The 6,710-nt window shown below is 57.5% G+C and overlaps 1 non-coding gene across 1 annotated transcript; it reads left to right on the top strand.

Moving 5' to 3' along the window:
• Window positions 1-1,935: 1,935 nt before the first annotated feature.
• Window positions 1,936-2,011, top strand: TRNAT-GGU (transfer RNA threonine (anticodon GGU)). Its single transcript has one exon. It is a non-coding gene; the product is annotated as a tRNA-Thr (tRNA).
• The last annotated feature ends 4,699 nt before the right edge of the window (window positions 2,012-6,710 follow it).

The following is a 6,710-nucleotide window of genomic DNA, read 5'->3' as shown; positions in this document are numbered from 1 at the left end:
CAGACACAAGCTTTACTAAGTCAGCCCACTGTCCCTTGGGCCAGCTCAGCGGTCCAACCCAGCAAGAGTGAGCTCACTGCCTGGCCAGTGGCGGAGCAATGGATAAATCGTTGACCTAGAATGCTAAGGTTGCTGGTTTGAAGCCTTGAGGTCACTGGCTCTTTGTGCAGGTTCGTCAATGTGGGGTCACTGGCTTGAGCAGGAGAATTGTCCACACCATCCCAAAGCTCTCCAGCTTGATGAGCCCAAAGGTCACTGGCATGAAAAGCCCAAGGTCGTTGTCTTGAGCAAGGGAACACAGTCAAGGCACATATGAGAAGCAATCAGCGAACAACTAATGTAATGCAACTATGAGTTGATGCTTCTCACTCCCTTCTTGTCTGTCTCTCTCACACACAAAAAAGAAATAAAACGAGTGAATTCCAGCCCCCCTTCCCCCGAGGATCCTCACACCCCAGCATAGGCAGTGCCCTCCCTCCATGCCTTCTTCATCTGCACCTGGGGGTGCAGGGGATCAAAGCCCACCTCCTGGCTGCCTGGGGGTCTTGATGTTTGGCCAGGTGCCCAGATGTGGATGAGATGGGTGTTCTCCGTGCCTCTTGGCTACAGGGCCAAGGAAATCAAGGTGTGGGCAATGGATCGGTGTGGGCGTCCAAACCAGCCCATTGTTGCCAGCTGGTGACCCTGGGAAGCTCAGCCTCTTTGAGCCTCAAGATCTCCCTCAACCAAGGTGATAACAGCAACTTAGCTTGTCACCATGACAAAACGACCAGTGCACGACGAGCCTCTGGCTCAACCCTTGCCTGTCTGACATTCAGTGGCTGAAACTCTTATAGTTACTTGAACTTTGAACCTCAGTTTCCTCATCTGCAGAATGGGGTGAATAATAATAGCTACCTGTGAGCTGTTGGAAGGATGAGTGGGAGGACACAGACAAATGATTACATGCATTGTTGGGGTCATGATCAAAACACAATGGAAAAGTCCCCAACAGCCGGGGGTCCCCAGCTCAGCACAGCTCCTCTGAGGCCCCCACATCCCTGCGTTGCAGGGTGCTGGGTGAGGGGTTTTAATCTGCCTGAAGACCGCGTCCCCCCTAACGAAATACATCTTGCTGCCACGTTATCTCCAGGACTGGTGACAGATGGACCGTGAGTGTGGAGGAGGACGCTCCTATAACGCTTTAACACCAGCTCTCTCTGCTGCTGGAATGTCCCTCAGTGCATCTCAGGCCCTTAATAAAAATGAGTGATCACGCAGCCTGCCGCTCCTCCCTGTCTGGAGGCCGGGCAGCAGGCCGCAAAGGCGGTGGGTCTTGGGGCGGGGTGCTGCAGTCCCCGCACCGGGATCCAGTGTTTGCTGGCAGAGTGCCCATCCATCCCTAGTGCCCAGCACATTAGGAGCTCAACAAACAGGTGTTAGTTGTCACATCCAAGCACTGGGCTTCACTGGCCTGAGGGCGCAGGTGAGGATGATTCACAGAAGGTATGTTCCTATGCCTCAAACAGAGGTTTTAACCCCATTAACGTTTCCATCCGTCTTTGCTCCGTGGTTTGTGACCAGCGTGGGGGGCTGGCCTTCTGCCCCTCACAGTGGGTGAAGGTGAGGAGGGTGAGGGGGCAGGGCCTGAGCATGAGTATGAAGGGCGCCCTGGCAAAGCAGGGTCAGGTGAGCTTTTGAGGGTTTACGGGGAGCGGCGACGAGAAGAGGCTGGAAATGAGGACACTTTGCAAGGGGCCTCACAGGGAAGAATGAGAGAGTCCAGCATGCGGAGATACAGAAATGGGTTCTAGCTCCCTGGTTTGGCGTTTAGAGTGGAGAGACACTCCCTGCCTCACAGTGAGGACAGTGAGCCACAGACAAAGAAACAAAGCTGGTGGAACCAGGATGGCCCTGGGACTTGACTTGGCCTTCCTGGAAAAAATAGCCCAGTGGGCCCTGGCTGGTTGGCTCAGTGGTAGAGCGTCGGCCTGGTGTGCGGGAGTCCCGGGTTCGATTCCCGGCCAGGGCACACAGGAGAAGCGCCCATCTGCTTCTCCACCCCTCCCCCTCTCCTTCCTCTCTGTCTCTCTCTTCCCCTCCTGCAGCAAGGCTCCATTGGAGCAAGGATGGCCCGGGCGCTGGGGATGGCTCCTTGGCCTCTGCCTCAGGCGCTAGAGTGGCTCTGGTCGCAACAGAGCGACGCCCCGGAGGGGCAGAAAGTCTGTCTGACTGTCTCTCCCCGTTTCCAGCTTCAGAAGAAAAAAAAAATAGCCCAGGGCAGGACACATTTCAGCCCCTATGGCAAGCCCAGGGTAGGACTAGGTGCCAAGAGAGGGTGGGATTCGCCATGTGCAGGCTGATGACCCCGCACTGAGGCACAGAGCCGGTCATAGTGGGGTCCAAAGGTCCAACGGTACTTATTGATGGACAGAAGAGGGGGTGAAAGGGGGAGGGAGGAGTGCTATTATCCCATGAGTAGGTTCTGGCATCCAACACACACCTGGGGACTGCAGCTAATGGTGCCGTATCCTTGCAGGACTCTGAGAGACTGCAAGGTGAGTGTTCTCAGCACGCGCACACACACTCACACACATCCACACACAACTGCAGACATTCATACACACATCCACATGCATTCACCCACAACCACAGTTTTCACACACTCACACACTCACTCACACTTACATCCACATACATGCTTACACACATGAACACATACGCATACACACATACCCATGGCAACCACGTGAGGTCACGGAGGTGTCCTGAACCTGATGTTAGGGGTCCTTTCACAAGGCACCCAGACATTAAGTCACACCCGGGCTGGTGGGGCCGTGGGCAGCATGGCACTGGAAGGGAGGCTGGGCTGGTGGGGCCGTGGGCAGCATGGCACTGGAAGGGAGGCCGGGCTGGTGGGGCCATGGGCAGCATGGCACTGGAAGGGAGTCCAGGCTGGTGGGGCAGTGGGCAGCATGGCACTGGAAGGGAGGCCGGGCTGGTGGGGCAGGGGGCAGCATGGCACTGGAAGGGAGGCCGGGCTGGTGGGGCAGGGGGCAGCATGGCACTGGAAGGGAGGCCGGGCTGGTGGGGCCATGGGCAGCATGGCACTGGAAAGGAGGCCGGGCTGGTGGGGCAGTGGGCAGCATGGCACTGGAAGGGAGGCTGGGCTGGTGGGGCCGTGGGCAGCATGGCACTGGAAGGGAGGCTGGGCTGGTGGGGCAGTGGGCAGCATGGCACTGGAAGGGAGGCTGGGCTGGTGGGGCCGTGGGCAGCATGGCACTGGAAGGGAGGCCGGGCTGGTGGGGCCATGGGCAGCATGGCACTGGAAGGGAGTCCAGGCTGGTGGGGCAGTGGGCAGCATGGCACTGGAAGGGAGGCCGGGCTGGTGGGGCCATGGGCAGCATGGCACTGGAAAGGAGGCCGGGCTGGTGGGGCAGTGGGCAGCATGGCACTGGAAGGGAGGCTGGGCTGGTGGGGCCGTGGGCAGCATGGCACTGGAAGGGAGGCTGGGCTGGTGGGGCAGTGGGCAGCATGGCACTGGAAGGGAGGCTGGGCTGGTGGGGCAGGGGGCAGCATGGCACTGGAAGGGAGGCTGGGCTGGTGGGGCAGGGGGCAGCATGGCACTGGAAGGGAGGCTGGGCTGGTGGGGCCGTGGGCAGCATGGCACTGGAAGGGAGGCTGGGCTGGTGGGGCAGGGGGCAGCATGGCACTGGAAGGGAGGCTGGGCTGGTGGGGCAGTGGGCAGCATGGCACTGGAAGGGAGGCTGGGCTGGTGGGGCCATGGGCAGCATGGCACTGGAAAGGAGGCCGGGCTGGTGGGGCCATGGGCAGCATGGCACTGGAAGGGAGGCCGGGCTGGTGGGGCCATGGGCAGCATGGCACTGGAAGGGAGGCCGGGCTGGTGGGGCAGGGGGCAGCATGGCACTGGAAGGGAGGCTGGGCTGGTGGGGCAGTGGGCAGCATGGCACTGGAAGGGAGGCTGGGCTGGTGGGGCCATGGGCAGCATGGCACTGGAAAGGAGGCCGGGCTGGTGGGGCCATGGGCAGCATGGCACTGGAAGGGAGGCCGGGCTGGTGGGGCAGGGGGCAGCATGGCACTGGAAGGGAGGCCGGGCTGGTGGGGCAGGGGGCAGCATGGCACTGGAAGGGAGGCTGGGCTGGTGGGGCAGGGGGCAGCATGGCACTGGAAGGGAGGCCGGGCTGGTGGGGCAGGGGGCAGCATGGCAGGCGTCCACGTTTCTCTACGACCCCCGATTCTGGGAGTGCTCTACACTGCGGCTGCCCATGATGTCCCTGCCTCTCCCTTTAGTTTCTTTCTTTAGTTTTGCTATTGTTCCTAGAGAGACTGCCTCAGATGCCCCTGACAGCTGGCTGCCCAGCCATCCTTCCACACAGACACTGCTCTGTGGCTCTGCGGGGCCCTCGGGCTTGCAGCTGGTGGGTGTCGTGGAGGTCAGCACCCACGCAAGACCAGGCCCCAGTGCTCTGGGCTGGCCCCTACACCCCAACAGGAGGGCACTTTCTCTAGTTCTTCCCACTTGCTTCCAAAAGGCAGAAGCTGGACAGTTCACCTTTCTGTCCATTGCATATTTGTCCCAGAAATGATTGACTCAGAAGAAAAGATGTTCAGGTGATATCCATGCACCTGCATCTTCAAACCCATCATCCCTTCCAGTAGGGTCCTGAGAACAAAGCCACTCATGGAGAAACTCAAGAGGCTTCCAGGCACATCAAGAGCTTGGGCCCATCAGTTGTCAGTTGTGATCACCCAGTCCTGGGCACGGGTGACCCAACGGGCCCACCTGAGGGGCGCTGCCTGGCCATGTCACCTGGATCCCAGTCCTTCACATGCAGCCTGATGGCTTCCCAAACTGTTTCTCACAAGACCTCCCCAGGTGTCCCTGAGTGGCCCCTGAGTCTCATTTTAAACTTGGACTCACTTTTGAACATCTTCCTTCTGGTTGAACTAATTTTTCCTATATGGGAAAACAGAGAAAGGAGCTCAAAGAAACCTTGTTGGGGAAGGGGAGACACATTGGGGGGTGGGGGTGGAGTTCAGATCCCAGCGCGAGGACAGGGGTCCTGCCTCACAGCCGTCCCTCCACCTTGGCCCGGAGTGGTGTTTCCAATTCTCTCTTATTCAGGCTGTTTTTGTCCTATTTGGAGCTCACAGACTCAATGACCCTCCAATACACTCACGCGCGTGCATGTGCTTTGGGGACAGCTTCCCCCTTACGCAGTGCACCAATCAAACGCTAATCTCATCCAGATTGTCCATTACAGACACACCCAGGATTACGTCTGACCAGATATCTGGCAGCCTGGAGGCCCAGTCAAGTTGACATGTGACATGGACCTTCTCTTCCCAGGGAGACCTGGCAGGTGTGGCAGAACAGAAAGTGGCCTCGTTGTGTCAGCCCTGGTGTTAGTATCGCAGCAACATGTGGGCCACACAGAGTAGGGCTGTGTGAGGTTGTGGAGTGAGAGGACTTGTCTCTGTTTCAGCTCTTGCCTCTTTGGGGACCATGCTCTTTGCCAGGGGTCCCCAAACTTTTTACACAGGGGGCCAGTTCACTGTCCCTCAGACCATTGGAGGGCCGCCACATACAGTGCTCCTCTCACTGACCACCAATGAAAGAGGTGCCCCTTCCGGAAGTGCGGAGGGGGGCTGGATAAATGGCCTCAGGGGGCCTCATGCGGCCCGCGGGCCATAGTTTGGGGATGCCTGCTCTTTGCTGTTCCTCCCTTCACCAGACCAAGGGCTGGCACCAAGCCTGAGATCTCATGTGCCCTTAGCCTTGTCCTCAGGTGTGTGCAGGTGTGTGGGCAGCAGATGCATGTTAGTGCCTGGATTCTACAACCTCAGCTCACAGATTAGGGAGCAGGAACCAGCGGACACAGCCTGTGGTCCCAAATCTGCCCTACCAACCCTGGTTCACGGCCAGAGGGACCTGCTTGTCCCCAATGAGGCTTTTGCCAGACACCAGGACGACCTGGAGAGGATGAAGCTTTTTAGAGAAATCTAATTTTGAGCCCAAATGAGGCACATGCAATAAGCCATTCCAGGACAGGTGCGACAATACATACCAGCCGGTTCTGGGGGACAATGGTGGAAGGCCCCATTTATAGAAACAACAAAAGAGAGAAAATGCCAATGAATAAATTTAACAGAAATGTGCCAGGCCTGTGCGAAGACAATGTTAAGACATTCATGGGGGAAAAAAAAAGTAAATTTGAGCAAATGGAAATTCACATGCTCAGAAAAACAATATCACAAAGATGCCAGTTTTAAATTAATTGAAAAATTTAGCACAATCATAATAAAAATACGAATGGGTTGCTTCCTCTGGATTAATGGAGGCGATTAGAACTTCAGTGTGCATATGCATGTATATGTGTGTCTGCATTGTGTATATGTGTGTGCATGTGTGTGTGCATGTGTCTATGCACATGTCCTAGGCTGTCCCTGGGTTCCAAGGGAGTTGCCCCATGAGCTGCCATCTTCCTCCAGGACCCGGATTTCCTCCCAAGCTCCCACAAACCACCTTATGCCCCCAGCAGGAGGAGCTGGCAGAAGTCTATCTCCTTTAGCTCCCATGTTTCTTCAAGAAACAGTGACTCCCTACTGTGATGGTTCCATGAGGAGCAGCGAGTCCAGTCACAGAGCAGGTGATGTCTGTGGCCCCAGTGGCTGCCCCGATGGTCAGTCTGTCACCCTGTCTCACAGGA

This window comes from Saccopteryx leptura, chromosome 1 (genome assembly GCF_036850995.1).
Source record: "Saccopteryx leptura isolate mSacLep1 chromosome 1, mSacLep1_pri_phased_curated, whole genome shotgun sequence".
Classification (NCBI taxonomy): Eukaryota; Metazoa; Chordata; class Mammalia; order Chiroptera; family Emballonuridae; genus Saccopteryx; species Saccopteryx leptura.
This window is presented reverse-complemented; position numbering and strand designations above follow the sequence as displayed.